We start from the raw sequence: 12,914 nt of genomic DNA on the forward strand, positions 1-12,914 counted from the left end.
GATACAGCCCTTGGTTCACTCCAGACCTGACTGCCCTCGACCAGCACAAAAACATCCTGTGGCGGACTGCAATAGCATCGAATAGCCCCCGTGATATGCAACTGTTCAGGGAAGTCAGGAACCAATACACGCAGTCAGTCAGGAAAGCTAAGGCCAGCTTCTTCAGGCAGAAGTTTGCATCCTGTAGTTCCAACTCCAAAAAGTTCTGGGACACTGTGAAGTCCATGGAGAACAAGAGCACCTCCTCCCAGCTGCCCACTGCACTGAGGCTAGGTAACACGGTCTCCACCGATAAATCCATGATTATCGAAAACTTCAATAAGCACTTCTCAACGGCTGGCCATGCCTTCCGCCTGGCTACTCCAACCTCGGCCAATAGCTCCGCCCCCCCCGCAGCTCCTCGCCCAAGCCTCTCCAGGTTCTCCTTGACCCAAATCCAGATAGCAGATGTTCTGAAAGAGCTGCAAAACCTGGACCCGTACAAATCAGCTGGGCTTGACAATCTGGACCCTCTATTTCTGAAACTATCTGCCGCCATTGTCGCAACCCCTATTACCAGCCTGTTCAACCTCTCTTTCATATCGTCTGAGATCCCCAAGGATTGAAAGCTGCCGCAGTCATCCCCCTCTTCAAAGGGGAGACACCCTGGACCCAAACTGTTATAGACCTATATCCATCCTGCCCTGCCTATCTAAGGTCTTCGAAAGCCAAGTCAACAAACAGGTCACTGACCATCTCGAATCCCACCGTACCTTCTCCGCTGTGCAATCTGGTTTCCGAGCCGGTCACGGGTGCACCTCAGCCACACTCAAGGTACTAAACGATATCATAACCGCCATCGATAAAAGACAGTACTGTGCAGCCGTCTTCATCGACCTCGCCAAGGCTTTCGACTCTGTCAATCACCATATTCTTATCGGCAGACTCAATAGCCTCGGTTTTTCGGATGACTGCCTTGCCTGGTTCACCAATTACTTTGCAGACAGAGTTCAGTGTGTCAAATCGGAGGGCATGCTGTCCGGTCCTCTAGCAGTCTCTATGGGGTGCCACAGGGTTCAATTCTCGGGCCGACTCTTTTCTCTGTATATATCAATGATGTTGCTCTTGCTGCGGGCGATTCCCTGATCCACCTCTACGCAGACGACACCATTCTATATACTTTCGGCCCGTCATTGGACACTGTGCTATCTAACCTCCAAACGAGCTTCAATGCCATACAGCACTCCTTCCGTGGCCTCCAACTGCTCTTAAACGCGAGTAAAACCAAATGCATGCTTTTCAACCGATCGCTGCCTGCACCCGCATGCCCGACTAGCATCACCACCCTGGATGGGTCCGACCTTGAATATGTGGACATCTATAAGTACCTAGGTGTCTGGCTAGACTGCAAACTCTCCTTCCAGACTCACATCAAACATCTCCAATCGAAAATCAAATCAAGAGTCGGCTTTCTATTCTGCAACAAAGCCTCCTTCACTCACATCCGCCAAGCTTACCTTAGTAAAACTGACTATCCTACCGATCCTCGACTTCGGCGATGTCATCTACAAAATGGCTTCCAACACTCTACTCAGCAAACTGGATGCAGTCTATCACAGTGCCATCCGTTTTGTCACCAAAGCACCTTATACCACCCACCACTGCGACTTGTATGCTCTAGTCGGCTGGCCCTCGCTACATATTCGTCGCCAGACCCACTGGCTCCAGGTCATCTACAAGTCCATGCTAGGTAAAGCTCCGCCTTATCTCAGTTCACTGGTCACGATGGCAACACCCATCCGTAGCATCTGCTGCCTGTGACTGGAACGAACTGCAAAAATTGCTGAAGTTGGAGACTTTTATCTCCCTCACCAACTTCAAACATCAGCTATCCGAGCAGCTAACCGATCGCTGCAGCTGTACATAGTCTATTGGTAAATAGCCCACCCATTTTCACCTACCTCATTCCCGTACTGTTTTTATACTGTTTTTTATTTATTTACTTTTCTGCTCTTTTGCACACCTATATCTCTACCTGTACATGACCATCTGATCATTTATCACTCCAGTGTTAATCTGCAAAATTGTATTATTCGCCTACCTCCTCATGCCTTTTGCACACATTGTATATAGACTGCCCATTTTTTTCTACTGTGTTATTGACTTGTTAATTGTTTACTCCATGTGTAACTCTGTGTTGTCTGTTCAAACTGCTATGCTTTATCTTGGCCAGGTCGCAGTTGCAAATGAGAACTTGTTCTCAACTAGCCTACCTGGTTAAATAAAGGTGAAATAAAAAATAAAAATAAAAACTTGCATTCCAACAGCTGCAATGGCCGATTCTTTAGACGTTGGACCTGAATTTCAATGGGGTCTCCCCACCCATGTTTTAACATTGCTCGGCGAATAGCCCACTTGTTCTTTCTCCTGATCACTTTGCTTAGATTCATACTGCTGCGATGGCCAAGTGGTTTAAGCTTTGCAAATGAACTCCAGTGTTGTCTCCCATACAGTTTTAAAACTGCTTGCATCGCATTGACAAACCAGTCTTTATTTGTAAAATAGCATTGGTGACTTGATATTGATGAAGTGCTTAATGCATAGACTTGTCCTTTGATTCAAGTGCTCAGAATATGTATTCCTTGAAAAACAGTTCAAATAGGCTCTTCAGTAGACAGTCTCGTCTTTACAGAAGTAAAATTGACAGAATGAGATAATCGACTGGTAAAGGCCTGGTAGTTAACATAGCAAGCTGTGATGGCCGAGTGGTTAAGGCGTTGGACTTGAAATCCAATGGGGTCTCCCCGCGCAGGTTCGAACCCTGCTCACAGCGCTATGACAATCCATTTCTTTTTTTACATATCCTTGGTGACTTGATGTGGATAATGTACTTAATCCGTGGACTTGTCCTTTGATTCAGGTGCTAAGAATATATATTGATGTCTGTTTCCAAATCCCAATCCCTTTACTTGCATTCCAACAGCTGCAATGGCCGAGTTCTTTAGACGTTGGACCTGGATTTCAATGGGTTCTCCCCACCCATGTTCTTACCTTGCTCGAAGCGTATAGCCCACTTCTGCTTTCTCCTCATCACTTTCCTTAGATTCCTACTGCTTGAAAAGTAGGCTCTTCAATAGCGATAATATGGTCATTTTAGAGGTAAAATGGACAGAACGAGATAGCGGACTGGTTAAGGGATGTTAGGTAACAGGAGACTGTGATGGCCGAGAGGTTAAGGCGTTGGATTCGAAATCCAATGGGGTCTCCCCGCGCAGTTTCGAACCCTGCTCACAGCGCTTTGACAAATCAGTTTATATTTGCAACATGTCATTGGGGAGTTAATATGGATAATGTCCTTGATCTGTGGACTTCTCCTTTGATTCAGGTGCTCAGAGTATATCTTCCAAGACAAAGAGTTCAAACAGGCTCTTCAGAACAGATCCTTCTGGTTGTGAGATCTTCGAGCTGTTAAGGACTGCAAGATAACAGAGAAGGTTTTGATGGCAGAGTGGTTAAGGCTTTGGACTTGAAATCCAATGTTGTCTTCCTGCGCAGGGTTGAAATCTGCTCGCAGTGCTATGACAAACCAGTATTTTGAACATATCCTTGGTGACTTGATATGGATAATCTCTTTAAGACATGGACTTGTCCAGTGATTCAAGTGCTCAGAATACTTTTGTCTTTGTGTGAGCTAATTGAGAAAGTTGTGATGGCCGAGTGGTTAAACGTGATTTGGCGTAATAAGATCAATATGTCGGGCCATCAAGTTGACCATTTTACACCAATGATGTCTGTTTCCAAATCCCAAACCCTTTATTTGCATTCCAACAGCTGCAATGGCCGATTCTTTTTTTGGACCTGAATTTCAATGGGGTCTCCCCACCCATGTTTTAACATTGCTCAACAATAGCCCACTTGTTCTTTCTCCTCATCACTTTGCTTAGATTCATACTGCTGCGATGGCCAAGTGGTTTAAGCTTTGCAAATGAACTCCAGTGTTGTCTTCCCATACAGTTTTTAAAACTGCTTGCATCGCATTGACAAACCAGTCTTTATTTGTAAAATAGCATTGGTGACTTGATATTGATGAAGTGCTTAATGCATAGACTTGTCCTTTGATTCAAGTGCTCAGAATATGTATTCCTTGAAAAACAGTTCAAATAGGCTCTTCAGTAGACAGTCTCGTCTTTACAGAAGTAAAATTGACAGAATGAGATAACCGACTGGTTAAGGCCTAGCAGTTAACATAGCAAGCTGTGATGGCCGAGTGGCTAAGGCGTTGGACTTGAAATCAATGGGGTCTCCCCGCGCAGGTTCGAAACCTGCTCACAGCGCTATGACAATCCATTTATTTTTTACATATCCTTGGTGACTTGATATGGATAATGTGCTTAATCCGTGGACTTGTCCTTTGATTCAGGTGCTAAGAATATATATTGATGTCTGTTTCAAATCCCAATCCCTTTACTTGCATTCCAACAGCTGCAATGGCCGAGTTCTTTAGACGTTGGACCTGAATTTCAATGGGGTCTCCCCACCCATGTTCTTACCTTGCTCGAAGCGTATAGCCCACTTCTGCTTTCTCCTCATCACTTTCCTTAGATTCCTACTGCTTGAAAAGTAGGCTCTTCAATAGCGATAATATGGTCATTTTAGAGGTAAAATGGACAGAACGAGATAGCGGACTGTTTAAGGCATGTTATGTAATAGGAGAAGCTGTGATGGCCAAGAGGTTAAGGCGTTGGATTCAAGAAATCTTTGGGGTCTCCCCTGCGCAGGTTCGAACCCTGCTCACAGCGCTTTGACAAATCAGTCTTTATTTGCAACATGTCATTGGGGAGTTAATATGGATAATGTCCTTGATCTGTGGACTTCTCCTTTGATTCAGGTGCTCAAGTATATCTTCCAAGACAAAGAGTTCAAACAGGCTCTTCAGAACAGATCCTTCTGGTTGTGAGATCTTCGAGCTGTTAAGGACTGCAAGATAACAGAGAAGGTTTTGATGGCAGAGTGGTTAAGGCTTTGGACTTGAAATCCAATGTTGTCTTCCTGCGCAGGGTTGAAATCTGCTCGCAGTGCTATGACAAACCAGTATTTTGAACATATCCTTGGTGACTTGATATGGATAATCTCTTTAAGACATGGACTTGTCCAGTGATTCAAGTGCTCAGAATACTTTTGTCTTTGTGTGAGCTAATTGAGAAAGTTGTGATGGCCGAGTGGTTAATCGTGATTTGGCGTAATAAGATCAATATGTCGGGCCATCAAGTTGACCATTTTACACCAATGATGTCTGTTTCCAAATCCCAAACCCTTTACTCAAGCTTACAAGATGGCGTAGCAGTCGGACGTGTGTTTTGTCTTGTCCCGTCCTGTCTGGTGTAAATATAGTTTCCTCGTTTTTTTTCTGTATATATTTCGTACATATTTTAATCTCACTTTCCAACTACAGGCTGAATATACTCTCCTGCAACCCGCATCACCCAATGTGGTACGGATCTGCTTTTTCTATACTTTAGAACCGAACCCCATCAGAAGCTAGCCAGCTAACTAGCTACTAGCTACTACTCAGTTAGCCACTGCTAGCGGTCTTCAAAGCTAACTAGGACACCAGCGCGACATCAACCCAGAGCATATCAGACTGCTTTTTCTCTACCACATCTCCGGATTCCTACCGCAAGCTCTGAACCTTTACACCGGATCATCGCAACTAGCTAGCTGCAATCCGAGTGGCTACTCCTGGCTAACGTCTCTGTCCCAAAGCAAGCACCAGTTAGCCTTGAGCTAGCCTCGAGCTAAGCCCATCTCCCCGACTAGCCGAAGAGGTCCAACAATACCTATTTTGCCAATTGGCCTGGACCCTCTACTGCCGACCACGGAGCCCCGCCGATCCATCACGACTGGTCCGCCGACATAATCGTCCGAGGCGGTTTCAACAGGCTTTTCCGTTGCGACATCGCCAAAGATCCATCTGCTGGCCAAGGCCCGCGAGCTTTCTGAATCGCTGTGTCTCCAGCTCACCTAGCGTACTAGAGCACCTGTAGCATACTCCTGGGCTACAATTACCCGGGCCCACGACCGGTCTGTCGATGTCACCGCATGAAGAGGAATAAACAGACTCACCCCATCGCGGCGTCCCCCAAAGGTTAACTCTCTAGCCCTCGCTATCTCCCTGCTTGCTAATTCGGCCTGCTAACGGCTAGCTTGTCTAGCTCCGGTCCACTAACTGCTACCTTGTCTAGCCCGGGCCTACGAACTGTTAGCTTGTTAGCACAGGCCTGCTAACCGTCTGAACCACCACGTCCCAAACACTCTCTGAACCCATTTACTTTCTATCTCTTTTTGATTTTTAATTTGTTTATACCTTCCGGAAACCTGCCTCACCCAATGTGATACGGAATCGCTGTTACTTTTAATTTTATTTTTATGACACACTCAAGAACCTCCAGACGCTAACCAGCTAACTAGCTACAAGCTATTTAGTCATTGTTAGTTTTTTTAAACCTGGATAACACTCGCCAGCCCAGCTTCCCTGCCCATCCACCGCTGCCCCTGGACACTGATCTCTTGGCTACATAGCTGACGCACGCTGGACTGTCCATTAATCACGGTACTCCATTCTGCTTGTTTGTTTTACCTGTCGGCCCCGTTGTCTAGTCAACGCCATTTTACCTGCTGTTTGTTGTGCTAGCTGATTAGCCTCGCCTACTGTTTTTAGCTAGCTTTCCAAATTCAACACCTGTGATTACTGTATGCCTCGCTGTATGTCTCTCTCAAATGTCAATATGCCTTGTATACTGTTGTTCAGGTTAGTTATCATTGTTTTAGTTCACAATGGAGCCCCTAGATCCACTCTGCATACCCCTGTTACCTCCTTTGTCCCACCTCCCACACATGCGGTGACCTCACCCATTACAACCAGCATGTCCAGAGATACAACCTCTCTCATCATCACCCAGTGCCTGGGCTTACCTCCGCTGTACCCGCAGCCCACCATACCCCTGTCTGCGCATTATGCCCTGAATATATTCTACCATGCCCAGAAATCTGCTCCTCTTATCGTCTGCCCCCAACGCTCTAGGCGACCAGTTTTGATAGCCTTTAGCCGCACCTCATACTACTCCTTCTCTGTTCATGGGTGATGTGGAGGTAAACCCAGGCCCTGCATGTCCCCAGGTACCCTCATTTGTTGACTTCTGTGATCGAAAAAGCCTTGGTTTTATGCATGTCAACATCAAAGCCTCCTCCCTAAGTTTGTTTTACTCACTGCTTTAGCACACTCTGCTAACCCTGATGTCCTTGCCGTGTCTGAATCCTGGCTCAGGAAGGCCACCAAAAATTCAGAGATTTCCATACCCAACTATAACATCTTCCGTCAAGATAGAACTGCCAAAGGGGCGGAGTTGCAGTCTACTGCAGAGATAGCCTGCAAAGTAATGTCATACTTTCCAGGTCCATACCCAAACAGTTCGAACTACTAGTTTTGAAAATTACTCTCTCCAGAAATAAGTCTCTCACTGTTGCCGCCTGCTACCGACCACCCTCAGCTCCCAGCTGTGCCCTGGACACCATTTGTGAATTGATCGTCCCCATCTAGCTTCAGAGTTTGTTCTGTTAGGTGACCTAAACTGGGATATGCTTAACACCCGGCAGTCCTACAATGTAAGCTATTGCCCTCAATCTCACTCAAATCATCAAGGAACCCACCAGGTACAACCTAACTCTGTAAACAAGGGCACCCTCATAGACGTCATCCTGACCAACTGGCCCTCAAATACACCTCCGCTGTCTTCAACCAGGATCTCAGCGATCACTGCCTCATTGCCTGTATCCGCCACGGAGCCGCAGTCAAACGACCACCCCTCATCACTGTCAAACGCTCCCTAAAACACTTCTGTGAGCAGGCCTTTCTAATCGACCTGGCCCGGGTATCCTGGAAGGACATTGACCTCATCCCGTCAGTTGAGGATGCCTGGTCATTCTTTAAAAGTAACTTCCTCACCGTTTTAGATAAGCATGCTCCGTTCAAAAATGCAGAACCAAGAACAGATACAGCCCTTGGTTCACTCCAGACCTGACTGCCCTCGACCAGCACAAAAACATCCTGTGGCGGACTGCAATAGCATCGAATAGCCCCGTGATATGCAACTGTTCAGGAAGTCAGGAACCAATACACGCAGTCAGTCAGGAAAGCTAAGGCCAGCTTCTTCAGGCAGAAGTTTGCATCCTGTAGTTCCAACTCCAAAAGTTCTGGGACACTGTGAAGTCCATGGAGAACAAGAGCACCTCCTCCCAGCTGCCCACTGCACTGAGGCTAGGTAACACGGTCTCCACCGATAAATCCATGATTATCGAAAACTTCAATAAGCACTTCTCAACGGCTGGCCATGCCTTCCGCCTGGCTACTCCAACCTCGGCCAATAGCTCCGCCCCCCGCAGCTCCTCGCCCAAGCCTCTCCAGGTTCTCCTTTACCCAAATCCAGATAGCAGATGGTCTGAAAGAGCTGCAAAACCTGGACCCATACAAATCAGCTGGGCTTGACAATCTGGACCCTCTATTTCTGAAACTATCTGCCGCCATTGTCGCAACCCCTATTACCAGCCTGTTCAACCTCTCTTTCATATCGTCTGAGATCCCCAAGGATTGGAAAGCTGCCGCAGTCATCCCCCTCTTCAAAGGGAGACACCCTGGACCCAAACTGTTATAGACCTATATCCATCCTGCCCTGCCTATCTAAGGTCTTCGAAAGCCAAGTCAACAAACAGGTCACTGACCATCTCGAATCCCACCGTACCTTCTCCGCTGTGCAATCTGGTTTCCGAGCCGGTCACGGGTGCACCTCAGCCACACTCAAGGTACTAAACGATATCATAACCGCCATCGATAAAAGACAGTACTGTGCAGCCGTCTTCATCGACCTCGCCAAGGCTTTCGACTCTGTCAATCACCATATTCTTATCGGCAGACTCAATAGCCTCGGTTTTTCGGATGACTGCCTTGCCTGGTTCACCAATTACTTTGCAGACAGAGTTCAGTGTGTCAAATCGGAGGGCATGCTGTCCGGTCCTCTAGCAGTCTCTATGGGGGTGCCACAGGGTTCAATTCTCGGGCCGACTCTTTTCTCTGTATATATCAATGATGTTGCTCTTGCTGCGGGCGATTCCCTGATCCACCTCTACGCAGACGACACCATTCTATATACTTTCGGCCCGTCATTGGACACTGTGCTATCTAACCTCCAAACGAGCTTCAATGCCATACAGCACTCCTTCCGTGGCCTCCAACTGCTCTTAAACGCGAGTAAAACCAAATGCATGCTTTTCAACCGATCGCTGCCTGCACCCGCATGCCCGACTAGCATCACCACCCTGGATGGGTCCGACCTTGAATATGTGGACATCTATAAGTACCTAGGTGTCTGGCTAGACTGCAAACTCTCCTTCCAGACTCACATCAAACATCTCCAATCGAAAATCAAATCAAGAGTCGGCTTTCTATTCTGCAACAAAGCCTCCTTCACTCACGCCGCCAAGCTTACCCTAGTAAAACTGACTATCCTACCGATCCTCGACTTCGGCGATGTCATCTACAAAATGGCTTCCAACACTCTTCTCAGCAAACTGGATGTAGTCTATCACAGTGCCATCCGTTTTGTCACCAAAGCACCTTATACCACCCACCACTGCGACTTGTATGCTCTAGTCGGCTGGCCCTCGCTACATATTCGTCGCCAGACCCACTGGCTCCAGGTCATCTACAAGTCCATGCTAGGTAAAGCTCCGCCTTATCTCAGTTCACTGGTCACGATGGCAACACCCATCCGTAGCATCTGCTGCCTGTGACTGGAACGAACTGCAAAAATTGCTGAAGTTGGAGACTTTTATCTCCCTCACCAACTTCAAACATCAGCTATCCGAGCAGCTAACCGATCGCTGCAGCTGTACATAGTCTATTGGTAAATAGCCCACCCATTTTCACCTACCTCATTCCCATACTGTTTTTATACTGTTTTTTATTTATTTACTTTTCTGCTCTTTTGCACACCAATATCTCTACCTGTACATGACCATCTGATCATTTATCACTCCAGTGTTAATCTGCAAAATTGTATTATTCGCCTACCTCCTCATGCCTTTTGCACACATTGTATATAGACTGCCCATTTTTTTCTACTGTGTTATTGACTTGTTAATTGTTTACTCCATGTGTAACTCTGTGTTGTCTGTTCAAACTGCTATGCTTTATCTTGGCCAGGTCGCAGTTGCAAATGAGAACTTGTTCTCAACTAGCCTACCTGGTTAAATAAAGGTGAAATAAAAAAATAAAAAATAAAAACTTGCATTCCAACAGCTGCAATGGCCGATTCTTTAGACGTTGGACCTGAATTTCAATGGGGTCTCCCCACCCATGTTTTAACATTGCTCGAAGCGAATAGCCCACTTGTTCTTTCTCCTCATCACTTTGCTTAGATTCATATTGCTGCGATGGCCAAGTGGTTTAAGCTTTGCAAATGAACTCCAGTGTTGTCTCCCCATACAGTTTTTAAAACTGCTTGCATCGCATTGACAAACCAGTCTTTATTTGTAAAATAGCATTGGTGACTTGATATTGATGAAGTGCTTAATGCATAGACTTGTCCTTTGATTCAAGTGCTCAGAATATGTATTCCTTGAAAAACAGTTCAAATAGGCTCTTCAGTAGACAGTCTCGTCTTTACAGAAGTAAAATTGACAGAATGAGATAACCGACTGGTTAAGGCCTGGTAGTTAACATAGCAAGCTGTGATGGCCGAGTGGTTAAGGCGTTGGACTTGAAATCCAATGGGGTCTCCCCGCGCAGGTTCGAACCCTGCTCACAGCGCTATGACAATCCATTTCTTTTTTTACATATCCTTGGTGACTTGATGTGGATAATGTACTTAATCCGTGGACTTGTCCTTTGATTCAGGTGCTAAGAATATATATTGATGTCTGTTTCCAAATCCCAATCCCTTTACTTGCATTCCAACAGCTGCAATGGCCGAGTTCTTTAGACGTTGGACCTGAATTTCAATGGGGTCTCCCCACCCATGTTCTTACCTTGCTCGAAGCGTATAGCCCACTTCTGCTTTCTCCTCATCACTTTCCTTAGATTCCTACTGCTTGAAAAGTAGGCTCTTCAATAGCGATAATATGGTCATTTTAGAGGTAAAATGGACAGAACGAGATAGCCGACTGGTTAAGGCATGTTAGGTAACAGGAGAAGCTGTGATGGCCGAGAGGTTAAGGCGTTGGATTCGAAATCCAATGGGGTCTCCCCGCGCAGTTTCGAACCCTGCTCACAGCGCTATGACAAACCAGTCTTTATTTGCAACATTTCATTGGGGAGTTGATATGGATAATGTCCTTAATCCGTGGACTTGTCCTTTGATTCAGGTGCTTAGAGTATATCTTCCAAGACAAAGAGTTCAAACAGGCTCTTCAGAACAGATCCTTCTGGTTGTGAGATAGTCGAGCTGTTAACCTTACAGGGATCTTGAGCCCCAGCTGGGAACTTTCCCCCCCACGTTCAGCTGGAAGGTGGCGCATGGAACGCAAAAATATTCCTAAAAATATTTAACCTCCACACATGAACAAGTCCAATAGCTCAAATTAAAGATAAACAAGTTGTTTATCTACCCAGCAAGTCAGATTTCTAAAATGTTTTACGGCGAAAACATAGCACATATTTATGTCAAACCACCACCGCAGACATAGCTCATTTGCATAGCCAAGTAGGAAAAAATATGCAATCAACAAACGCAGGATTAAAAGAAAAATAATTTCACTGACCTTTTGAAATCTTCATCAGATGACAGTAATATAACATGTTACACAGTACATTCATTTTTTTTTCAATAATCTGCAATATATATCCATAAATCTCTGTTTACAATGACGCATCGTTCAAAAAATGCTACTACAATGTCAGGAGAAATTAAATAGCTCCGGCAGATAACGTCAGCTAACAAGGAATACACATCATAAACTTTGACTAAATATGCATGTTTTACATATGTATAGCAAGATACACTTCTTCTAAATGCAATCGCTGTGTTACATTTATTTTTAACGTTACAGGTTGCGTTCACTAGGCTATACTAGGAGTCGGCGCTCCAGAATTAGCATTATCGCTCCGCTATCTTGGAGTTGACAGAAACCCAAAATTACCACATAAATATTCCCTTACCTTTGCTGTTCTTCCATCAGAAGACCTGGAAGGGATTATACTTACCAAATCAGCGTTTAGTTTTCAAGTCTGTCTTTCGGTTCTCAAAAACGGCACATTTCGGTCGAAATGTAGGAAAAATTCAAGTGGATGCGCACCAAAACGTCGAAAGTACATATTATATGTCGAGTAAACTTGTCAAACTGTGTTCATAATTAAGCTTTAACATGTTATAAAGGTACACAGGCATCGTGAGGGCGAACAGACACACACACGTTGTTCAATCGATCCTGAGGAAAAGAGAGAAAACTTGCAGAGCGCGCATAGACGTACACTTTTTTTTGGCGTGACCGAGACCTTTCGGCACGCTCAAAGTCTCGTGAGCGCGCGATTCTCACAGTGACATGCCTCATTGAAAGCAGGCTTCGCGCTGAACACATACAGACTCTTCCCAGGGTTGTAACTGCTTGGGAAGTGCGTATACGATGACGTCAAAGTGGTGCCAACTTTTTCCATTACAAGAGAGACTTTGGGAGAATGCATGCCCTGACACTTCTGCTTTACATAGAGACAAAATTTAAACGGTTTTAGAAGCTTTAGAGTGTTTTCTATTCGATAATATTTTTTATATGCATATATTAGCAACTTTTGACAAAAATGTATCATGTTTTATATGGGTACCCAATTCCTCCAGAAGGGGCAGTAAATCAGGGCTAGCCCTAACAGGTAAGGACTGCAAGATAACAGA

General features: G+C 45.5%; 5 non-coding genes across 5 annotated transcripts; all 5 read left to right on the forward strand.

The window, feature by feature from the left end:
- Positions 1-2,730: 2,730 nt before the first annotated feature.
- trnas-uga (transfer RNA serine (anticodon UGA)) lies at positions 2,731-2,812 on the forward strand. Its single transcript has one exon. It is a non-coding gene; the product is annotated as a tRNA-Ser (tRNA).
- Positions 2,813-3,193: 381 nt separating this feature from the next.
- On the forward strand, positions 3,194-3,275 carry trnas-cga (transfer RNA serine (anticodon CGA)). The gene has a single exon. It is a non-coding gene; the product is annotated as a tRNA-Ser (tRNA).
- Positions 3,276-4,232: 957 nt separating this feature from the next.
- Positions 4,233-4,313, forward strand: trnas-uga (transfer RNA serine (anticodon UGA)). The gene has a single exon. It is a non-coding gene; the product is annotated as a tRNA-Ser (tRNA).
- Positions 4,314-10,758: 6,445 nt separating this feature from the next.
- trnas-uga (transfer RNA serine (anticodon UGA)) lies at positions 10,759-10,840 on the forward strand. The gene has a single exon. It is a non-coding gene; the product is annotated as a tRNA-Ser (tRNA).
- Positions 10,841-11,223: 383 nt separating this feature from the next.
- On the forward strand, positions 11,224-11,305 carry trnas-cga (transfer RNA serine (anticodon CGA)). The gene has a single exon. It is a non-coding gene; the product is annotated as a tRNA-Ser (tRNA).
- Positions 11,306-12,914: the final 1,609 nt, after the last annotated feature.

Source organism: Oncorhynchus nerka, linkage group LG20, assembly GCF_034236695.1.
Source record: "Oncorhynchus nerka isolate Pitt River linkage group LG20, Oner_Uvic_2.0, whole genome shotgun sequence".
Taxonomy (NCBI): domain Eukaryota; kingdom Metazoa; phylum Chordata; class Actinopteri; order Salmoniformes; family Salmonidae; genus Oncorhynchus; species Oncorhynchus nerka.